Genomic DNA, 24,744 nt, shown 5'->3' with positions numbered 1-24,744 from the left:
GTGCTTCAGGGCCGTTTGCCCGTCTTGACGCTCGTCAATGGGGATCAGGTTCCTCCGAGTGGTCGTGTGCTCTTCGTTCTCTGTGTTCTGTGTGTACTTCCAGCCTTGGGGTAGTGGTACCTCTTCTGGAAGTGTTTGCAGCATTCCCAGTTTCCGTGTCCATCCACCGACTTCCCTACCCTTCCACTGACCCTCCACTGTCTCCCCTTGAACCCCACTGCCTGCCTTTGACTTCCATAGTCCAGGCCTCCGTTGGCTGCTGCCGCCTGCCGCTGCCTTCCGTCGCCAGCGTTGTCCGGCCTGGTGCTAGGCTGTCTGGGTGTTCTTCGTGTTCGTCGTCACTGTTCTTCGTGTTCGTCGTCACTGTTCTTCGTGTTCGTCGTCACTGTTCTTCGTGTTCGTCGTCACTGTTCGTCGTCGTCGTCACTTACTGTTCGTCGTCGTCGTCACTTACTGTTCGTCATCACTACTTCATCGTCACTACTTCATCATCAACGTTGTGCTTGTGTTTTCATGTCTCAAAGCTCTGGTTTTTTTGTGGGGTTTTTGTGTGTGTTATTATTTATCCATTCTGTTGTCATTTAAGTGTTGTTGCAGCCGGGGTTGTGGTTAATTGTTGGCAAGCTCTGTGTGTGATTAAATAAATGTATGTGGACCCTGAATTGTTGTAGTCTGTGTTTGTGTTGTCTGGGTGTTAGTGCTGGGCTGGGTGGGGGTTTCTAGTCCGCTCTCATATAGAGCGTCACACACACACACACACACACACACACACACACACACACAAACACAAACACACAAACACATACACACACACATACATACACACACACGCGCGCGCACAGACACACGTATACACACACTTTGTCCGGTCTGTCTAAAGCATCATAAATTGAAAAAAAAAAAAAAAAAACGAGCAGGACAGACATACACAAAGAGAGAAAAACATCAGCAGCCTACTCTTTCACCCGCAATAACATTGTCAATAAATAAAAACAAACAAATCGGCAAGAGACAACTGATCCAAATCATAAAAACACTGAGAGCCAGAAGGGGAAAAAACCTCATTCATTCAGTAATTTATTGATTTAAGTAAGTAATCCTTTCAGTAAAAGTAATCAATTAATAATCAATTGCGTGTGTGCGTGTGTGTGTGCGTATGCGTGTGTGTGTGTGTGTGTGTGTGTGTGTGTGTGTGTGTGTGTGTGTGTGTGTGTGTGTTTTAAACAGAGATATATCTTCATTTCAGATATTCATATATACAGACACGGAAAGACTGATGATATCACACGCATTGCAGAAGAAACCAATTTGTCATCAGTGTCTATGCGTCTCAAGTGCGGTATTCGTGGCATGCCACATTATCATCATGCTGACGATAATAGTTTATATCCATAGACAGAGGAGAAAAAGAAAGTTTGACGGAGAGAGAGAGAAAGACAGACAGACAGAGACAGAGGTAGAGAGACAGAGAGAGACAGAGAGACAGAGAAACAGAGACGGACAGACAGAGACAGAGAGACAGAGAAAAAGACAGACAGACAGAGACAGAGAGAGAGAGAGAGAGAGAGAAGCAGGTACACTAACAGACTTACAGACAGACGTACAGACAAACAGACAGACAGACAGATGCACACACAGACAGAACAGACGCCCGCACGGAGAGACAGAACAGCTCAACGCAAAGAAGAAAGACCAAGACCGAAACCTACAGCCAGCCGAGTCAGTTTCAAACGAGATCTCAAACAGGACATTAGCATCCAACACGAAACCCGCCCAGACATCACGAAAATAGAAGCCGCTAAAATCTCACTCAGGATTTATGGCGATTTCCAAATTCTTCCACTGGCAGTCCGCATTTACTTGTTGGCACAACTCCCGTGAAAAGTATTTCTTTTTTTTATGGTTTGTTTTGACTGGCTGCTTTTTGATGGTCTGGTAATTACTGGTCGTTTTCCAGGCTACCATTTGCACAGTAATGTGTTGGTTTGTATCTATCTACGATGTTCACGTATATATATGTAAATGAACAAGAAATGAATGAAAGTTTTTGCTACCAACTGGAATATCATTATGCTGAATTTTACATGTATTTACAGTATAAAGGCATCATTTTAAATAAACGCGTAATGTCACTGTATCTTCTTTTCTTTCTCTCCTTACTTCTATCGCTCTTTATATCTGTCTCTTTGTCTGTGTGTGTGTGTGTGTGTGTGTGTGTGTGTGTTCTGTCTTTCTCTCTCTGACGTTACATTAACCTCGCTGTATCAGTGGTAGCATCTTGTGATGTAGTCCCAGCGCCAGCAGTTTCACAGGCTGGGAGCTATCAACGTTGGGTCAACATGAGGCCACGTACCAGCTCTATATCACTTCGGCCTTTTTCTTCTTCTTTTTTTGTGTTCTTCCTTTTCCTCTGTCTGTCTGTCTTCCTCTCTTTCTTTTCCGTTTCATTCCTCTTTTCTCTCTTTTTTATTTATTTTATTTTATTTTATTTTTATTCTTTTCATCTTTTCGCAACCGGAAAACTCTAAGCTCTAGTGTTATCGCTTTGGTTGTGTACTTTGAAAAGGTAACGATTCTGATTCCTATTTTCTAGTGATATCAGTTTGCCTCCGGAAGTATTTCGGTTTGTTACGCTCATTTTCTATGATTGCTCAGTCTCACACACACACACACACACACACACACACACACACACACACACACACACACACACACACACACGAGATATCAAACATAATGGCCCAAGAAGTAAGAAAGATTCTAACAGGGTGGTGATGTAACAACCATTTTTACTTTTTTTTCACATTGTTGTCATTCACTACCTTGGCAGAAAAAATACAGAGTTGGAAAGCACTGAGTCTCAGATGTCAAATAGCTGTGGGATAAAACACACATAAAGATCTGTCTGTCTTGTACACCGGAGGCTGCAGGGGTCAGTAACAGTTTGATGTGATGGCAGTATGGAAGGGAATTATAAAAAAAAGAGTCGCAACTGTGGTAAAATGGAATAGTGTGTAAACTCTGCTCACGGCACACACTAAAGGAAACTCCGAATAAAAGTCTCGTCGCAAATCCCAAGGCATTACTAAAATGTGAATCTGGAGGCAAACGTTTAGAAAAAAAAAATATGCACTCTTCTTTCATTGGGAAAGAGCAGGGATTGAGAGGGTGATGTACCTCAAGTTCTGCACTGGCCGCATCAGTGTTCCTGCTGCAAATTCTCAAAAGATACTTTTTCCAGTTCTGATGTTATGCATTGGAGTGCAGAAGACACTCTTTGGAGTGCACAATACACTCTGTGGAGTTCACTGAGAAGATTCGCTTGAGTGCAGAAGACACCCTTTGGATTTCAGAAGAAGACAGACGTTGGAGTGCAGAAGACATTCCTTGGAGTTCAGAAGATAGACTTTGGAGTGCAGAAGACACTCTGTTGAGTTCAGAAGATAGACTTTGGAGTGCAGAAGACACTCTGTTGAGTTCAGAAGATAGACTTTGGAGTGCAGAAGACACTCTGTTGAGTTCAGAAGATAGACGTTGGAGTGCAGAGGACAGTGTGTGGAGTTTAGATGATACATTTTGGAATGCAGAAGACACTGTTCGGAGTGCAGAAGACACTCTTTGGCGTTCAGAAGATAGATTCTATTTGGAATTTAGACTATATGGAATTCAGAAAACACTCTTTGACAGTCAGAGAATACTTGCTAGGAGTCTAGAAGAAGGCTGACATTGGACTCCGGTCGTCGTGTTCGGCGTTGTATTGACTCCATGCCAGCAGTACCCACAAGCCAGTCTCACGACCATTGTGGTGTCTGCCACGCAATCCCCCAGGCCTGTAATCTTGCAGAGTCACCAGAGGTGAAACATACATACACGCACACGCATACACACACCCTGTAGCGCGCGTGCACACACACACACACACACACACACACACACACACACACACATATATATATATATATATACACATACATACACACACGCATACACACAAGCCCCTCCGACACACACACGCTGGCGCGCGTCCACGCCTATCCAGCTGAACACGATTAAAGAAAAAAGACAAGAAATTGCTTTATAATTGACTGCAAGAAATGGCAGAAGACTTGATGACTGCGCGATCACTGAAAACTTCTTTTGAGCGCGAGATTGTTGATCGTTTGAAGCTCATGAAGCCAGTTAAACATGATATTGCCATGTCAAAAATACGTGCTTATAAGCCGAGTAATTAAACATTTTTTTAAATGTTCATAACTTTTCTTTCATTTTTTCATTGGAAAGTTATTAGTGTTGAGGTCTGTCTGTCCATATGATCTGTGTATCAGTGTGTGTGTGTGTGTGTGTGTGTGTGTGTGTGTGTGTGTGTGTGTGTGTGTGTGTGTGTGTGTGTGTGTGTGTGTGTGTGTGTGTGTGTGAACGCTCGATCTCAATGACCTGTACAGGTGAGTGGAAAGATGTTGCAGATAGAATGCTGAGACATGTAAGTGCTGAGACAGATAAATGTTGAGATGGTCACGAACATGCATGTTTGTTAACTCGAACGCTCATGCTTAAAAAAAAAAAAAGAGTTGACCAACAGCAACAGATGCAATGTAACAGTCATCCATGTCTCCCTGCATATCCCCCCCCCCCCCTCTTTTTCTCATTTTTAGAGCGAACATCAAAATGCTTGACTTTGATCGGGATGCTCGGCGAAACACATTTTTGGGTGTGTTGATGAACATACCAGCTTTTCATCATAATCATTCATTTCAGGAATGATCAGAATCTAACCCTTTGCTCGCTCTAAAGAGAAGGATGAAGAAAGGAGGGATAAACAAGGAGAAAAAAAAGGGAGAATTCAATGCAAGGGGAAAAGAAGAAGAAGAAGTAAAGGAGGGGGGAGAGTTGGAGGAGGAGGAGGAAGGGGAAGAGATGGGGGAGGAGGGGGAAAAGGAGGAGGAAAAGGAGGAAGAGGAGGAGGAGGAAGAGGAAGAAGAGGAGGAGGAGGACGAGGGGGAAAGGAGGAGGATGGGAAGACGAAGAGGAGGAAGAGAAGGAGGAGGGGGAAGAGGAGGAGGGGGAAGGGAGAGGATGAGAAAGAAGAGGAGGAAGAGGAGGGGAAGAGGAGGAGGAAGAGGAGGAGGGGGAAGAGGAGGGGGATAGACGAAAACATTGAGAAAAGGAGGAAAGTGATGTGGAAAGAAAGAGTGAAAGAAAGAATTGGGGGGAAATACTGGAGGGAAGAGCAAAGCGAATAAGAAAGAAGGAACTTTAGAAAGACAGACAGAACGACAGAAAGAAGACAACAACAACAACAACAACAACAACAACAACAACAAAACGCAACACTTTTAACAGCACAAACGACAAACAAGGAAGCCAGCAGACGGCGGAAACAACCAATGAGGAGGATAACAAGGAACAGGAGAACATATGGGTTTCAGAGTCAACACAGCTTCATCGTGTGTGCTGGTTTGTGTTCCGAGTCAGAGTCATTAACGATTTTGCATTCAGTGAGGTAGGCGGGAACTCCTTCCAAGAAGCTGCTGTCTCTCTCTCTCTCTCTTCTACACACTGTTTGTTTTGAAAGTCTAATAGTTACAGGGGAGGAAATTTCACCTTCAGACAACACTCAACAAAATCTGAGTCAGAGTACACAGTCAAAAATGACAAGGAGTCATGAAGAAGAAGAAGAAGAAGAAAAAGAAGAAGATGATGAAGAGGAGGAAGACAACGACAACGGCAACAACTACTGCTTCACCTTTTTTTTTTTCTCTCAAGGCCTGACTAAGCGCGTTGGGTTACGCTGCTGGTCAGGCATCTGCTTGGCAAATGTGGTGTAGCGTATATGGATTTGTCCGAACGCAGTGACGCCTCCTTGAGCTACTGAAACTGAAACTACTGCAACTACAACAAAACAGTATATAAAAACAATTTTTAACATATATATATATATAGATAATACGTGGAATGAAGGAAAGAAAGAAAGAATACAAAAATGAATAGAAAGAGGAAATAAAAAATAAAGACAGAAGGCTGGAAACAATAACGAAAACAACAACAACAACAACAATAAAAGAAAAACGGAAAAGAAAAGAAAAGAAAATTGGAAGGACTGGAACAGGAAGTGAAAAGTGAAGTAAAGAAGATATAAGTGAATGAATAAAGGGAGATAGAAAGGAAGCAAAACAGAAATGAAGGAACAAAACAGAAAAGGAAAAGAAGAAAGAAACGAAGGAAAAATAAACAATAAAGAATTTTTAAATCAGCAATTTTGATGCAGACACGAACAAAGAAAGAAAGAATGGAAACGTGAGGCAAAGAAGAATGAAACAAAGAAACAAAAGAGGGAAAGAAGACATAAAAAAAATAAGAGAAAGCAGAAATGAAGGCGGGAAGAACAGAAGAAAACAGAGAAAGGAACAATTGAATGAAGACAGGAACAAACAAAATGAATAAATAAATAAATGAAACTCACACACAAAAATTAACTCACCAAAAATGCCCATCTTCCCAACACCTCTACCAACAACCACACACACACACACACACACACACACACACACACACACACACAAAATTCCCGGTCAGCACGGGGGAATGGAACTCAGTTCCTGGTCGTGACGCATTACCACTGGGCCAACGCGCAACGCGGGTTGTGTAAGTTGGTTGTGGTGTCACGGTGCATTCTGTTAAGACAACCCAGCTCTGTGGCTTCCATACCATGTATGTGTGTGTGTTGTGTGTGTGTGTGTGTGTGTGTGTGTGTGTGTGTGTGTGTGTGTGTGAGTTTGTGTGTTTGTGAGTGTGTGTGTGTGTGTGAGTTTGTGAGCGTGTGTGCTTGTGTGTGTGTGTGTGAGAGAGAGAGAGAGAGAGAGAGAGAGAGAGTTTGTGAGTGTGTGTGTGTGTGTGTGTGTGTGTGTGTGTGTGTGTGTGTGTGTGTGTGTGTGAGTTTGTGTGTTTGTGAGTGTGTGTGTGTGTGTGTGAGTTTGTGAGCGTGTGTGCTTGTGTGTGTGAGAGAGAGAGAGAGAAAGAGAGTTTGTGAGTGTGTGTGTGTGTGTGTGTGTGTGTGTGTGTGTGTGTGTGTGTGTGTGCGTGCGTGCGTATGTGTGTCTGGCTGTACATGTGTGCGTGTGTTTGCAGTGTGTTCGTGTGTGGCGTATGCGTCTGTTCGCATGCGTAGTTGCTTATTTTCTGTCATGCAGTGTTTATTATTTTCTCCTCCAATTGCCAATCGATGGAGTGTGTTCTTTCTCGTTTACTGACAGGCTCTGAGGTGAAAAAGAACAACAACTACAACTACAACAACACAAAGCAGTATTTCTCCTTGCCACAGACAATATACTTAACGGTGCGGCTGTCACGCAAAAAAAAAAAAAAGTAAAGAAAAGAAAAGAAAAAGCCAAAACAAAAAACCCTGTTATTCTTGTCATTTCTTGCTCTTTTTTTCTTTTTTTTAACATTTTTTTTAGCTTGTTATTTGTTGTTTTCTGACGCATCAAGTGTTACTTCTTTTATTACTCGGTTTCCTGCCTTCTTTATTCATTTATTATCCCCAACCCCCCCCCCTCTTTCTTTCGTTCTTTCTTTCATTCTTTTTTATTTTATTTTATTTATTATTATTTAGTTTTTGTCTGTTTTCGTTTTCTTTATTTCGGTTTATTCAGTTTGCAAACCTTTTTTTTCTGTTGATAAAGAGGCTAGTTTTCTGCGATCCTAAGTTGTTTTTTTAACGCGTGGTATATCGAAACAGGGAGAAGAGAAGATGGAGACAGATAAAACAGAATTAGCGAACAGTATAATATGGCAACTGTCAGGGATGGAATTCATTTTGCTTTATAATGTTCGAAACATAATGTAATTCCGAATAGATTGATACCAAGTAAATATCGATCTCCTTCGTCTACGTCCAATTTAAGCAATTCATTTTGTGTTGGGAAGAAAACACACTTCATGTCAATTCATAAAACTCGGTATACATGTCAGATTTGCTGAATTTGTTTTCTTTTGTTTGTTTTTTTGTCATTGCGACTTTTAGACTTTATATTTTTTCTGGTGCATATTTAATGCTTGTTTAGTTTGACATTGTTGAACTGATGCTGTGATTGAACAAGCTTGTGTTGCCCAATAAAAGGGGCAACAGGACTCAGTTTCTTTGAATCGTTTAATCTTTCTTAATGTTAAAACCGATTTTTTCATGAATGCATGTACGTATTGGTGCCTAATATACATGATGAAAACAATGGTATCTTTATAAGCACGAAACACACAATATGTATAAGTGTGTGCATGCGAGAATGAGACAGACAGACAGAGACAGACAGACAGACAGAGACAAATGTTTTAATGACAAATGTTTTAATGAGGGTAGAATGGATAAGCTGTAAGCTTCTTAACACCATATCCTCGCACACACACACACACACACACACACACACACACACACACACATATATATATATATATATATATATATATATATATATATATATCTGAGAGAGAGAGGTGGAGGTGTCGGTGTATCATGCACACCGTGGCCGCCACCTGTGACCACAATTCCTTTATCATCATACCATAACCCTCTATCATCTCCCACAGTATCTGCACAAGCCTCAGGGGGTCTACTGTTTACCATAGATCACAGCTGAGCCCCCCACCCCTCCTCTCTCTCTCTCTCTCTGCACTATTATCCTGAGGGGTTTGACCGGAAATATGTGCAGTGCACGCGAGTAGTACAGACAAACTGAAACGAGAGGTCCACTACATATTCATGTTCTCCGTGAACCATACACCTTTAAAACTAAATTATGCTAATCAGGTTCACTCCCAGAGATTTCGACGGGCAAATGCTCACGACCTGAAACACCACTTGAAATGGAAACTTCACGTTGTACTTTGTTCTCATGCTTGGTGTCATCGCAGAGAGCTGCATAATCCAACAAAAGACTGCAGTGATGTTTCAAAAGACACGGTTTGCTGATTTGATCATGGGATGATAATGATTTGTAGAATCTTCTGTTGTATGGCCACGAGTCGCTTTCAAGAGGTACCGTTAAGTATATGTCTTTTGAAAAAAAACAAAAAAAAAAACCAATATGCATGTTTATTATCATTTTTGTTCCCCTTGGTTCGAATTTTCTTTGACATATCGTTAATTTAGGTGATCCCACCCAGCCTTTCAAAACGGGCCAGCGCATTGAGTGCATCCACTGGAGTGGGGGACAGCCATCACGTCCCTCCGACAGCAAAACCGCCGACACGGAAGGTTCGAACACAAACTCACCACAAGCATGAACACAGAGGGGAACTCAAAACTGAGGTCACCATGGCAATAGAACAGAAATGTTCTACGATGGTAGATATAGGTGAACATGGCTACGATACTGCTCCGCAGATCCTTATTTTTCAGGTTTGAGGACTAAGTGACAAGACTGTGCTTTTCGCTTCCCTTCATAATACATCAGCCAGGCCCGATAGATAGATAGATACAGACTCTTGCAGAGGTGGTCAGGTAATATCTGATCAACATTCTTGTTGTTTCATCCCGTAAACTGGATAACTCACAACACTATGGTCTCAGTCTTCCGTCCAATTTGAACCCATAGCTGCATTCAACGCTGAGCAGGTTCCGGGTTCTGAAAAAAAAACCCACAATGGTAAAATCTCGTCTTTGTCTGGGTTGGAACTCTCGACTGTTCTTGTTCTCTCTCTCTCTCTCTCTGTGTGTGTGTGTGTGTGTGTGTGTGTGTGTGTGTGTGTGTGTGTGTGTCTCATCCCATTTCTCCCATCTCTTCATCTTCACCTTCACCTTCTTCTTCCTCATCTTCTTCTCCTGCCCACCCCCTTCCTCTCGCCTTCGCCCCCTTCTCGTCACCTCTCCCCTGTCTGACTTATCCCCAGAGCACGTCATTCTTCACCTATACAGGCGGAAGTTGAATGCCGTCAGTCAGAAGGAGAGAGAGACACAGAGAGAGACAGGGATAGACTGACTGACTGACTGACTGACAGAGAGAAACACAGAGAGAGACAGAGACAGACAGAAAGAGAAGGGACACAGAGAAACCGAGACATAGACACAGAGAGAGGGACGGAGAGGGAAAGAGACAGAGACACAGAGAGAGAGAAGGAAAGAGAGACAGAGACAAAGAGAGACAGAGAGAGGCACGGAGAGAGATACAGAGACAAAGAGAGAGAAGGGAAAAGATAGAGATAGATAGACAGAGAAGAGAGACAGAGAGAAAATGGACAGAGAGAGAGACATAGAGAGAGAAGGGAGAGAGAGAGACAAGGATACAAAGAGAGAGACAGAGAGAGAGAGAAAAAACACAGAGAGCAACTCGGGGTCCACAATCCCCCCCACCCCCCCCCCCACCCCCCCAGGCTTCACGTGTACCTCCTTCCGACCTTTCAGCCCTTAGAAAGTCATCCAGCTTTGGGATTCAGGGACCCTAACTCTACCCCTACCCACCACCCATCCACTCCCTCAAGCTGAACGAACAATCCCTCTGCTCCACCCAGATCCCGATAGGCAAATCCCCAGTCTGAAGACATCGGTCAAAGTGTACACGTACTTCTCCTCTTGCGGTAGGGGGATCGGGGGGTGTGGGGTGGGGGTGGGGGGAGGTTAGGGAGGGCAGCCAGACTAGAATATTAATAACAGGTATCCAGACAGGCCGTCGTGGTAGGAGTTATGGTATGATATATATGTGATTGGGTTCGCTTGATTGGGGTTTTTTTTGTTTGTTTGTTTGTTTTTGGTTTTATTTTTTCTTACAGTCCTTGGGCTTTAGTTACGTTCCACCAGACAGGCTGTTACAGCCCGACACCATTCATTTTAGTTAAAGTGATTGAAGTCATGCTACGATTGATGTGTTATGTGGTATGTGACGGTTGGACTGATTTCGGTATGGTATGTTTCTCGAGTTTTCTGGGGGTTTATATTTTTTTTTCAGATTGCATTTGGCATGCTTGCTGTATGTAGTGCTTCTGACTGAATTTGATTTATTCAGAGTTGCTTGGGAGGGAGGGGTGGTGGTGGTCCCTTTGCCAGTTTCCGAGTGCTTCGTACACACACACACACACACACACACACACACACACACACACACACACACACACACACACACACACACAGAGACAAAGGCGTGCGCGCGTAAAACATAAAACGCAGACGGAAGCAGAGGAGTGAGAGACACAGAGACAAAGAGACAGAGATAGAGACAGAGCGACAGAGAGAAACAGAGACAGAGACAATCATGCATGCATGCATACAGAGACAGACAGACAGACAGAAACAGACAGAAAGACGAACAGAGAGGCACAGAGTCAGACACAGAGACACAGAGGGGAGAGAGAGGAGAAAGATCGAGACGGACGGACAGAGAGGCACAGAGTCAGACACAGACACACACAGACACAGACACACACAGACACAGACACACACACACACACACACACACACACACACACACACACACACACACACACACACACACACACACACACAGAGAGAGAGAGAGAGAGAGAGAGAGAGAGAGAGAGAGAGAAGGAGAACAATAGAGACGGACGGACGGACAGACAGAAGCAGCAAGGCACATAGCGAAACAGGCAACGAACAAGAATGAATGACTCAGAGATAAGACAAGAAAGAGAGAAACAGCGATGACAGTGATCTTATTCTTGTATAAACACCTATTTCAACAAGGCAACAAAACAACAATCAAACGATCACAGAAACAAACACGAAAACGAAACAGACGCTTGTGCAAACAGAAACCCTCTCTGAAATCTCCTTTTTAATCTCCATTCCCACACCACCCCCTCCCAACCCTTCAGTCTTATACGTCCTTCAATTCGCCGCCATCCCTCTATCTCTCTCTCTCCCTCTCTCTCTCCCCTGCCTCTTCTTCTTCCCCTTCTTCTTCCCCTTCCCCTTCTTCTTCTTCTACCCCTCCCCCCCCTTCGCTCTCTCCTTTATTAGTATTCTGACTGGAATAATACCCATTACTGGTTTTATTAGTTTTCAAACTGTGAACAAATGGAATACTTTTCTCCCTTACGTAGTTTGGGCAAACAAGGATAAAACGCACCCCATCTTCTATTTCTGTGTTACTAAGGAACAGTTTTTCACCCGGAGCCTTCAGTTTTAAGCTTTTTGATAATAACTACATTTCAGTTCCTTTCCACCCATCTTATTTCTACAAACCAGTTTGCTTGTAATAGTCGTAAAGCATCTGTGTGTCAAGAATTGGTTTCTCACTCTGCATTTTATGCTCTACAGCCAATGCCTGTTACGGCGTGGGTTTTTCATCACTGTTACTCAAGAGCCTCAGTATCTATCAACAGTACAGTTTCTTTCTTTGATCAGCTGCCGTGGCGAAGTGATTGGCGTCAGGACCAACGAGGATGAAGACAGAGTCAAAGTCAAAAGTATCTTTCATGTCAGACCTCTGGCTCATAACATGAGTGATGACATGTTCTGTGTACAGGGGAATGTTTCCAAGTTTGTAGCTTGAATCCGCACATTCATTGCTGTGTATATATATATATATATATATATATATATATATATATATATATATATATATATATATAAAGGACAGCTTGACTAAAACAGATTAATTAGTAATACACATAAGTAAGCAGAATTTAAACATAGCTTTATTAGATAATACCGTCGCGGAATAAATTCACTTCCTTATTTCATTATACTTGGGACATATATGGGAAAAGTGAAGTTCTGATTCTAGCGTGTTCTTGCAAAAATGGCACCATTTTTTGTGCAGGCTATGTTTATATATTTTTATGTTAATTTAGGTGTGACAAACCAATTCTAAATCTTGAAAAAGTTTTACGCTGTTGGACATTCTTTACAAGATACAAATAAGGGTTAATCTTCAGGGTATATTTGAAATGAGAATAAACTTAATGGAAATAATGGGACTGCAGGGAATCGTGGTGAGGTGAGTGAGGTGAGTGTAAACCTCATCAAAGGTGTTTAATTCTTTTGTTTTGTTGTTGATGATGTTGCTGTTGTTGTTGTTTTTGCTGTTGTGTTTAGACCATGACCGGCTCCTACCCTGAGTTGACTGTGCTTTGGGCTGAAATGGGAAGATTGGGACCACAAATCGATGGTCATCCACTTCGGGGATGCGTGGTTGGGAGTACTGCTCAAATTTCCTGACCAACACTGCATGACTAGTGTCGATATCTCTCGGGCCCTGTTGACACCGGGGTGTATACAGTATGAAAGTACAGCCTTGTCAAGCATTCCAAATCTAAATTGATCATCATAGCTGCATCGTCATCATCCCTGTCGTCATCATACATCATTATATTCCTCATCAAAGCATAGAAAAGAAAATGTTCCAAATTCTTGGGCACCAAAAAAAAAAAAAAAAAAAGATTTAATCAACGGGAAAATTATAACAAAGCTTAGCTCGTTCTTTCATATAGAAACCGGAGCTTGATTCACTCGAGAATATTTCAGGAACACGGACAACGTTTGCTATGATGCCCGAATTCTTTATGAAATCAAACAGAAGTTATTTTCACCTCGACAACATCAATGTCCATGTGCTTTTGTATTAGCTATTTTGATGTCGTCTATTAGGGATAATAGTGTTTGGAATTCATCAACTCCCTTGCATAATTTAATCAGTTTTTTAGAGAAAATGTCCCAGCATTGTGACATTTTTTCCCCAGTTTCTATTACTTGACCAGTGATAATTGCTATTGCACTTTACTGAGGCTGAAAATTTAATAATCTATTACAGCTTCTCTCTCTCTCTCTCTCTCTCTCTCTCTCTCTTATCTGAGAGTGCGTGTGTGTGCAAGAGCGTGTGCCTGTAAGTGTGTGTGCGTGCGTGTGTGTTAATATATATATATATATATATATATATATGTGTGTGTGTGTGTGTGTGTGTGTGTGTGTGTGTGTGTGTGTGTGTGTGTGTGTGTGTACGTGCGTAAATGCGTGCCTACGTGTGGCTGTGTATGCGTGTATGTTAGTGTGCTAGCGTGCGTGTTTGCGTGTGTGTGTGTGTGTGTGTGTGTGTGTGTGTGTGTGTGTGTGTTAGTGTATGTGTGTATTTGTGCATGCTCACACGCTCGTTTATTATCCTTCCGGATTTATGTAGTTTGAGCCTTCCTTCTGCCCTCCATGCACCAGAATCAGAACATTTGTAACCAAAGAGGCAAACCCTAATATCACCAGTGAAAACATCCAGGGCCGATTAGATACGAAGCGGAAACGCCAAGCATAAAAAGCGGTCCTTAACTCGCACAGGGAGCGATATATTTGTTTTCCCCCTCCTCCTCCTCTGACTCTGTCCCTCTCTGCCTCTGTTCCTCTTTCTCCCTCTCTGTCTCTCTCTCTCTCTCTGCTTCTCCCCGAGTCTGTCTGACTGTCTGTCTGTGTCTATCGGTGTGTCTGTCTGTCCATCTCCCCCTCTATATAACTCTCTCTGTCTGTTCATCACGTTCTCTCTCCCTCCTCCTCCTCTCTCACCCTTTTCTCTGCACATGTGTGTGACCAGAGATCAGTATAAGGTTCCTGTCGTGTTAAAACATGTTCACAGAACCATGAACTTTTGCATCGTCTAGTGCAGAGATCCACCACCAACAACTGATAACTCACAAACATTTTTTTTTTAAACATATGTCACAATAGCACACTATGACCATCCCTTTTAGCAAAGTTTGGATTAATGATGTTATCCAAAGGTATCTATAAACAGAAAACAACAAAACAACAAAACTGAACAACAACAGAATGCAAGATCGCATTTAAAGTGCAATCACTTTCGTGCGTTGAGAGAAAACGAAAAAAAAAAAAAAAAAAAAAAGCCTCAGCCATTGACAAAAGAAAAATAAATCAGGCAAAACCAATTACACCTGAACCAATGAAAACATACAGGGACGATTGCAAGGTATTAAGCGGAAACGGAAATTAAACACGAGTCGGAAACGCCAGTCACAAACGAAGCGGAAACGCCAATCACATATGAAGCGATCACTCGAAATGCTTTGGGTGGAGTATATTTCGTAAACAAGAGTCATGCACACATATCGCTGCAATACACGCGTGTAACGTGCTTCTGATGGAATAACTTGGTCCGTGTTTTAGAAATTCATTGGCGTAAAAAAAGTAATCACGGCTTTGGGGTTTCTGTAACCCCCTTCCTCCCTCACTCCATGCTTAGTCTCTGTGTGTGTGTGTGTGTGTGTGTGTGTGTGTGTGTGTTGTGTGTGTGTGTGTGTGTGTGTGTGCGTGTGTGTGTGCGTGTGCGTGTGCGTGTGTGTGTGTGTGTGTGTGTGTGTGTGTGTGTGTGTGCGTGTGTGTGTGTGTGTGTGTGTGTGTGTGTGTGTGTGTGTGTGTGTGTGTGTGTTGTGAAGGTATAGCTTTTAACTTTTTCATGTATTTCATGTGATGAACTGAAAACAACTTCACGCCACCACACATCCATAAGTCGTAGGCCAATGCTTGGACTAACAACCGTTTGATAATTTCTTTTTACTGAAATATATTTGACAGCTGTACACAATGACACACACAATAACATTCCCTTTTTAAAGGGTTTTATCAGTGCTCTCACCGACATAAGTTTCAAGCTAAAAAAAAAAATGAAATAAATAAATAAAAAGAACGCAGGAAAGTTTTTAACTGATATAGGCTACAAACGTATATAAATACCAATGCAAAAGCAACCACGACAGAAAACACCAACAGCAACAACAATAACAGCAAATCTTATTAGTGCAAACACAAAGGGACGATTATATATGAAACAGAAACGCCAAAGACAAATGCGAAACCAACCAGCGCAATTTACATGGGCATATATGCATATATATGTTTATGTGTGTGTGTGTGTGTGTGTGTGTGTGTGTGTGTGTGTGTGTGTGTGTGTGTGTGTGTGTGTGTTCTCAGGAAGCTTCTAGTTAGGTATGTGAATGGGTCTGCTCCTTTGAAGCATGTAACTTCCGTTGTTTCCTTTCCTTCTTTCCGGTGATACCCTGAGCGCCTCCTGTGGGTTTCCGAAACATGAATTACGAGCGCATGTCGTTGCCGTGTGTTGTGTTATAGATATATGTGAAGGAATGATCGGCGTTTAAAGAAAGACAGCGTTTTGTTTTAGTGGTATGGGTACAAATATATGTGGAACTTTCGTTTTGTTTGGTTTCGGTATCTTAGAGAGTGAGAGAGGGAGTGTGTGTGTGTGTGTGTGTGTGTGTGTGTGTGTGTGTGTGTGTGTGTGTGTGTGTGTGTGTGTGTGTTGTGAGTGAGTGTGTGTGTGTGTGTGTGTGTGTGTGTGTGTGTGTGTGTGTGTGTGTGTGTGTCTGTCTGTCTGTCTGTCTGTCTGTCTTTCTGTCTGTCTGTCGGGGCAAGTTCAAAACAAAAATAAATATGCAGAAAATCCGCTCAAAAACTGGAGTTCATTAATCTTGTGCACAATCACAAATTCAGAAAGAAAAAAAATAACAACAGAATCAAAGGAACGCAAAGCCAAGTCACACAGAGTGAAAACATACAGGAACGATCAGACACAAGGCGGATACGTCAAGCACAAACGCGTTCCCCAAATCACACAGGCAAGTACACCGCTCCGTGGAGTAATACCTATTTACGACAGCATAACTATCATGATCACGTTGCGGATGGTGCGCTTGCACTTTGAAGTTCATTGCTTTTGGTCCGTGCTTCCTGGTGCATTTCGTAAACATAGCTTTGCGCGCATGTTGTTTTCGTACATGTAACGTTGCCCGACACTCGGCTTATTGACATAAGTTTACATTTGGGCCAACAGCAAAGTGAGAGCTGTATTATCAATGGTTTCTCCAGTCAATGGGAAATCATTTACAGCTTAGTCTTTTGTGAAGGATTATGACTCTCAAACTAGGCGGCAAAATTGCACTGGCTCTTAGTGCTGCAGCCTTGTAGGCTGGTTGGCCTTTGGGAACCATCCCAACGCTGACTGTCCTGAAACCCTCTTGGCCGAGAGAGTGGGGATGCAACTTGGGCAAGACACTCTCCACTATAATCAAATTATATATAATCTGATGGTCATAGTCGGACACGACTGACTATCATATAACGTGTATGTACAGGAGTTACTGGGCTGCGGTTGAAATTGCTCCAGCAATTTGCAAACAAATTGATAATGATACTACAAATAGATGAACACCTTTTCAACGCTTTTTTTGTCACAGTGAGCTCAGAGCGCTTTATATATAAAAGGACATGAAAAATGTAATGCCAAAATCGAATAAATGAATTCCCACAATTAATACCAGGAAATATGACACCACTCATCCAACTCAATTACACACGCGCGGGCACACACACACACACACACACACACACACACACACACACACACACACACACACACACACACACACACACACACACACACACACACACACACACACACACACACACACACACAGCATTCACAGCACGTTTGATAAGCTGTTTAACTTAAATACTACTGGAACAAAGAGATTAGAACAGTTAAAAGAGATGGGTCTCGAGAGAAGATTTGAAAGAGGCTGTGGATGTAGAGTGAGTGTCTAACTGTAATGGAAAGGTAATTCTTGTTGTTCGACGGATTTTGTTCTAACGGATGAAGCACATAATACGATTATCAAAAGAGGAACGAGAATTCTAGATCAGGCGTAGTGACGAAGAATGTTAAACATACACCCAGGGCCAGTGCCAATGACAGACGAGAAGAAGAGTTCGTACGAAGAAGAATTTTGACTGAATATGGATATCAGAGGAGGTGTGGTACGTCACATTTTTGGGTAGAATCGAGTCATTGTTCTGGATGTTTGGGGGCTTCTGAAGCGAAGCAGGTCATATGGAGTGCGTTGCCGGTCATAATATACATAAGAATGTAATGATTTATATCGGTAAGCTCGTTCACGGTATGCACACAGAATGTGTGGAATGTATTTGAGTGAGCTGGAACAAAGAGCATACTATCGCAGTCGTGTAAAATTGCCAATAGGTTTTTGTGACCCGTTTTCGTCATTTCAAGTGTCTGAGAAGAATTGCTGTGAATTGTCAGAAGGGTTTGTGAACAATAACTCGCAGTATTTTTTTTTTCATTTTGAACAGGGAATTCGTGTGTATACGCAAGCAGATCAAATACGCACGTTAAAGATCCCGTAATCCACGTCAGCGTTCGGTGGGTTATGGAAACAAAAGTATACCCTGCATGTACACCCCCGAAAGCGGAGTATGGCTTTCTTCATAGCGGGGTAAAAACGGTCGTACACGTAAAAGCCCACTCATGTACATACGAGTGAACGTGGGAGTTGCAGCCCACGAACGAAGAAGAAGAATGTAGGTTGCTATATTCGAGTACGTTACTTCAGCACAGTTTGGCACTGGTTCTTGATTGTGGAACTCTGTGTCACTTGCATAACGTTTACTGAGAAAAACAGTGACGGTCAGTAAGTTACGAAACTAGTGTCGTATCCATGGTGAACAAGACAGATCCCAACACAGAACCTTATGGAACCCAGCATTCCAAGAATGTAGCTGATAACTAAAGGCCATTTACTTAAAGACTTTCTCTCTGTGTTCACTGATGGTTTATTCATTCACTCAACAACGACACCCTTGAATGCTCGAAGTGCATTGTTGTCCAGACAGACGAATGTCATCGCCACACACACACACACACACACACACACAGCAACAAAAAAATAAGAACCTTAATCTCCATACACGCGATGTCCAGAGGATCGAGATCCCTGAATCCGTACAGATGATGGTAAATATTTAGGGCAATTTGAAACAGAGGATTTAGTGATGCCTTAATATTATCGCCAGGAGCAAAACTAGTTGCTGGCACCCAGTTGTTTAAAGTGTAAATAGAGAAGGTAAAAGAAGGAAAGAAAAGGAGAGAAAGAAAGACAAAAAGAAAGGAGGAAAGTAAAGGTAAGAACAGAGAAAGCAAAACTACACTGACTACATCTACTTTGAATATCATTCGCGCAGGCGATCATGAACTGCCTGAACACAGCCAAGAAGAGCACTGACGTGACGATGGCAGTGCAGGGTCTTTCGTGACGGGTAGCCCTCTGGCACTTAAAGTGATAGAGCTATGGGACTACGACAGGATGATTTGGGCTGTGTATGGGGCATTCGGGATGATTAGGATATTGATATTGCGGCTGGAGCAGGATAATACAAACACATGACGACAACACCACCAGAACCAACAACACCAACAGAACAACCAACTAAAACGTCAACAGCAATACACAAGAAAGATAATGATAGTTGTTTGATCTTTTTTATATCTTGCACAAACCATTTATTCTAAAAAACTGAAACGTGACCTGCATTTCAGTATTCATTTCATATTCCAATGATCATTATTGTTTTATTATTTCGTACAGACAAAAACATCTTTAAAACAAAAACCCTGGTATGTTTCCAACATTTATTTTGCAATTCCAGTACCCATAATTGTTTATTCCCTCGCATTGACAACACTGACATTAAAACTTTTTTGTTTTGTTTTTTCGATGTAATTTACATATTTACATATCCTTCGGACGCTATTTTGTCAGGACAACAACAACAATAACAACAGCAGCAACAACAACAACAACAAACCAACCAACCTGAAAAAAAATCGCTCGCCATGCTGCACCGACTATCCAAATACCAACGGATTATCTCGTTCACAAATTATTTTTTCTTTCTTTCTTTCATTTATTACAGGTTTTCTGTTTTTCTTCTTATTATTATTTTCTTTCATTCTTTTTGTTTCTGCAGTTGATCGTTTTACGGACACTCTCGCGAACTTGAACAGACACACTGGATGGACAATGTCTCCCACTGTATGTCATGCACAGAGACGTTATCAAAGTTTTAACTCACTCAGTACGGCCAGTCCTCTCTTCTCCTCTACACAGACTCCTCGGATGTCCAGTGGGTGTCTGAATTACCCAACCTTTAGCTTCCGTCGTCAGAATTGTGGTATTCTTTGTCAACATTCACCTCTTCAGTATGAGAGCCTTCCGCTTGCAATATTTTGATGATGGTAATTGGGGTGAAACGCTGTTAACGTCGTCTCTTTCGCCGTTCGTATGGAGAGAGTTAAGGTGAAATCGGTTTGCCTGGATAACTAATTTTGTCCCCTTTTCTGTGATCAACTGATGACAAAATTAATAGAAACCGTAGGTGCTTGGCTATTACGGTAGCAGAAGTTTCGAATTATAGTCATATGACATTGACATTAACCACGGAAAAGGTCGTGTGGTCATCATCATCACCATCATCATATTGTTATTATCAGTAGTATTAGCAGTAGTAGTAGTAGTAGTGCCCTCATCATTATCATTATCATCATCATTATCATCCCCATTATCATTATCATCATTATTATTATCATTATCGTTATCAATATTTGGGATCCGGTGGCATTTTTATTCATCATGACGTCTTTGCTACTGCGCATATTCTTGAAGCTCTATGCGCTTTACAATAGCAATACAAGCATTCACTCAAACAACCCCACACAAACATACACATTTTTGAAACATGGGTAAAATAGGAAAATTAAAAGAGGTCACTTCATAAAGTAAATCAAATACTGTGTCAGATATATGCAAAAGAATAAGAACTAGAAAAAACAGATGCAGATTTTAATCCGCCACAGCAAGGTTTTGTCATTATCTCAAGAAATGGAGTTTGCAGAAAGATTTGCTTGACGTGACATCGTTGGTGGTTTGTTTGTTTGTTTGTTTTTGTTGTTGTTGTTGTTTTGTTTGTTTGTTGTTGTTGTTGTTGTTTGTTTTTGTTTTGTTTTTGTTTTTTGGTTGTTCTTTTTTTTCGGGGGAGGGGTGGGGGGTTGCTATTTTGCCAAATGGCCCTCTTCATTATAAAGGATTGATTGAAATGGCCTCAGGTTAGGGATTAACCTCTTTAGAAGCACACTCTCTTCCTTCCTTCCTTTCTTTCTTCGTTTTTCAATATTCTTTTTCTTTTTAAAATCATTTTCATTATGAGTAACCTAACGAGTTTTCTTACACTGACGTGTTATTTATTCCATCGTCTCTGTTCTGTCTTTTTTTCATTAAACCAATAGTTGTATAACTAAAAGGTATTGTGTGATTTAGTTGGGTTTTTTTTTTTTTACACCCCACTCTATAATGCCCATGCAGTGTAATTATATATCTATTCTTAGTGTAACTGCTCACGTAGACTACAAACTGATAATCGTCGAATGCAACAACTGGGGCATATCTTCATGGGCGAATCGGTGGGAAATGCAGTTAATGGATTTTCTTCAAGTAACTAATCTATTTAGACTAAATTGTCGTTAGACAGAAAATGTCAACATTTGAATATTAATTCAATTTTAAAAATCGATCAATCCATCCATCCATCTATCCATCCATCCATCAATCAATCAATCGATCGATCGATCTGATCGATCAATCAGTCAATCGAGCTTTCTCGACAGAAGCCATACCATTTTTTTTTATGCAAACGAAACTTGATAATGGTAACGAATATATCAGCAAAGGGAAAAGATTATCAACTTACGTTGGGATTGTTGTTGCTGTTGTTGCTGATGCTGATGAAGATGATGAAGAAGAAGATGCTGCTGCTGCTGCTGCTGCTGCTGCTATTGTTTTCGCGAATTTTCCCTGTCCGTAGAATACACAGAATCACCAAACAAACAAAACCAGCGTTCCCAAATTCCCAGCAGTCTCGTCCATACTACAGTCCGTGTCTCAGAATTCAAGTTAGAAAAAAGACAAAAATTTTGAAACAGGGAAGATAGAATATAACCTCACTTCATGTTTTTTGAAGACATTGCTTATTTAGCGTGTTTCTTCTTCAGCGAAGATCACCCGTGATTGGTTTCAAATCCGATGCGCGTGGGTCGAGACCTTTAGGCTGGGTTAAAACTGGTGCGTTCGACTTTCGGAGCACTTAGTGGGGTGAACAAGGTATTGTGTTCTGTACACATTCCGTGGCGAGAGTAAGCCTAAACGGTGATAGGGGAGAGATGAACCCTTCCTTGTAAAGTAGCCCTGAAGAAAGTGCGGGAGTCTGAGGATAGGGGGTTTGGGGTGAGGGGCAGGGTACATTTTCACTTCATTAATTATGTATATTTGTTCTATGTAAATCGATTAAGATAATCGATGTATATTTATTTAATTACTTATTTACACACGAAAGTATGTTTTCTATCTTTTTTTTTAATTTACATTCCGTTTCATTCTCTTTCTCTCCATGTTTTTGATTCTTTTCGCTCACGTTTTCTTTTCATTTTTTAAGTTTTTGCTCGAGGCCTAAACTCTATTTCATACTTTTTTTCACTTAAAGGATTGTGTTCCATACCAGTAGGTTATTCTACTGACTAAAAGAACGATGAAATGGGCTTTCATTGCTGATGCAGACAGAGCCGAAAATTAATGTGGTTCCGACAACATTATCATATAACTGACATAAAATTACTACCGTGTTTCCTGATTCTGGCATAAGTCAGCATTCCTCGTTCCCATTTTCATTCTCAACTTTATGTTGACGTCTCTCTCTCTCTGTGTGTCTCTCTCTCTCCTCTCTCTTCCTATCTCCTGTCTCTGCCTTTCCCCTCCTATCCCTCCCCCTATCTCTCCCCTCCTCTCTCTCTCTCTCTCTCTCTCTCTCTCTCTCTCTCTCTCACTGATACATATTCTACACATATTTTATCTCCTCGCAGATGATTCAAGGTTTTGAATGCATGTTAACACATTTCATTGCCGCTGGCAATGGAAACGAATAATTAGTTAAGGTGGACACCGCCTTTGGTGTCTCAGTGACCGTTCTTTCGATTCGTTTCATTTAACCACGGATATCAAATAAAATGAATCAAAATGAATTGTTTATCAATCAACACAACCTAGTCTACTTCTGCTGTCCTCTCCAATGAAGAATTTTGTCTGGTCTTGTCTTTCTAATTCAGTCCTTTTTACCTCCAATTATAACCTCACATCTGACCGTTCTTTCCATTCATTTCATTTAACCACGGATATCAAATTTTTTAAAAAAATGTTTACCAATCAACACAACCTTTTCTACTTCTCCGCTGTGCTCTCCAATGAAGAAATTTGTTTGGTCTTGTCTTTCCAGTTCAGACCTTTTTTCTTTTTTTTTTACCTCCAATTATAATCTCACATCTGACACCCCGTCAAGGAAACAAGAAAAGTCTGATCACCAATTAGCAGACGTCAACGGTACTCACATCACACATCGTTCAAAACAAAGCACAGAGAAAAGATGGGCTTAGCACATCAATCAAGACAGAAAAGCACAGAAACTGACGAGCCCTCCGACTGACCATCTACCTGTCAATTAGCAAAGAGAGAAAGAGATAGGGGAGAGAAAGGGACAGAGAGGGAGAGAGAGAGAGAGAACGGGGATTCGCACGCGCGCGCGCAGTGTAGCACGACACCGCACGCCCCACGCGCGTGTAATCATTCCATCCGCGGAGTCATTTCTGCTGCGTGCGCAAGCAACTGTGCGCGCGCATAAGTTTCGTCCGGACGTGCACGCGCGCTCTACTACAACGGGAAGTTTACTTGCTTGGTTTAGTTTTGGTTTGCCGCTGGGTGTTCGAGGGAAGGGTGGCAAGAGGTGGGGGAAGTTTGCACAGTGTGTGTGTGTGTGTGTGTGTGTGTGTGTGCTGTGAGTGATAAAGAAGAGAGACAGACAGACGACGACATGAGAGAGAGAGAGAGAGACAGACAGAGAGACAGAGAGACAGAGAGAGAGAGAGAGAGAGAGAGAGAGAGAGAGACTTCCTCTTCCTCTTAATCGTTCGTGGGCTGCAACTCCCACCTTCACTCGTATGTACAACAGAGGGCTTTTACGGGTATGAGCGTTTTTACCACGCCATGCAGGCAGCCATATTCCGTTTTCGGGGGTAGAGAGATACAAACACAGAGACAGAAAAAGACACACACACACACACACACACACACACACACACACACACACACACACTGATACAGACGTGCACAATCACGTTTATGCGTCCGCCTGTGTGCAAGTGCGCGCGCGCGCATTTGTATGTATGTATGTATACTCAAACGACCCCTGTTGATCTGTGTAGCATGTATGTTCGTATGTATACTCAAACAACTCGTGTGTGCGTTGATTTGATGTATGTATGTATGTATGTATGTATGTATGTATACTCGCTAAGATCTAAGTTCCCCTTGATCTATGTCCCTCTTTAATCAGTTTACGTTTTCTGGGTCTGCATTCCTCACGAGTATAGCATCACAGGTCTATGTTTCCCCCAAAGTTACGTTTTCTGCATGTTTCCAAGTGTCTGTGTTCACCCTGGTCAATATACTGCCCCCCACCCCCTCCCCACGGACTATGCTTCCCCGAGTCTATTTCCCCCAAGCCTGTGGCCACAGCTAAAAACCATTGATCACAACCCGAAAGTGCTTTGGTTTCGTCACATCTGTGTATTGGCATGTTTTGACCACCGCCTCAATGCACACTTCTGGCGACAGACAGTGTTCAAACTGTATCACTTTGTGAAGCTTATGCAGTGCAAGGATTTTCTGACATAATTTTGACATTTAGCTGACCACTGCTGACTACTACAGACAACCCAAAAGTGCTTTGGTTTCGTCACATCTGTGCATTGGCAGTTTTTGATCACCGCCTCAGTGCACACTCCTGGCGACAGACAGTGTTTAAATTGCATCACTTTGTGAAGTTTATGCAGT

General features: G+C 41.9%; 1 protein-coding gene across 1 annotated transcript in view; it reads right to left on the bottom strand.

Annotated features, from left to right (window-relative positions):
• LOC143293547 (solute carrier family 22 member 4-like) overlaps window positions 1–21,660 on the bottom strand; it is a 142,523-nt gene extending 120,863 nt beyond the window's left edge. Inside the window, exon 1 of the mRNA XM_076604484.1 lies at window positions 21,557–21,660. The gene's annotated coding sequence lies outside the window, so the exon portion shown is untranslated. The remainder of the gene's footprint in view (window positions 1–21,556) is intronic.
• Window positions 21,661–24,744: the final 3,084 nt, after the last annotated feature.

Source organism: Babylonia areolata, chromosome 1 (genome assembly GCF_041734735.1).
Source record: "Babylonia areolata isolate BAREFJ2019XMU chromosome 1, ASM4173473v1, whole genome shotgun sequence".
In the NCBI taxonomy this organism is placed as follows: domain Eukaryota; kingdom Metazoa; phylum Mollusca; class Gastropoda; order Neogastropoda; family Buccinidae; genus Babylonia; species Babylonia areolata.
This window is presented reverse-complemented; position numbering and strand designations above follow the sequence as displayed.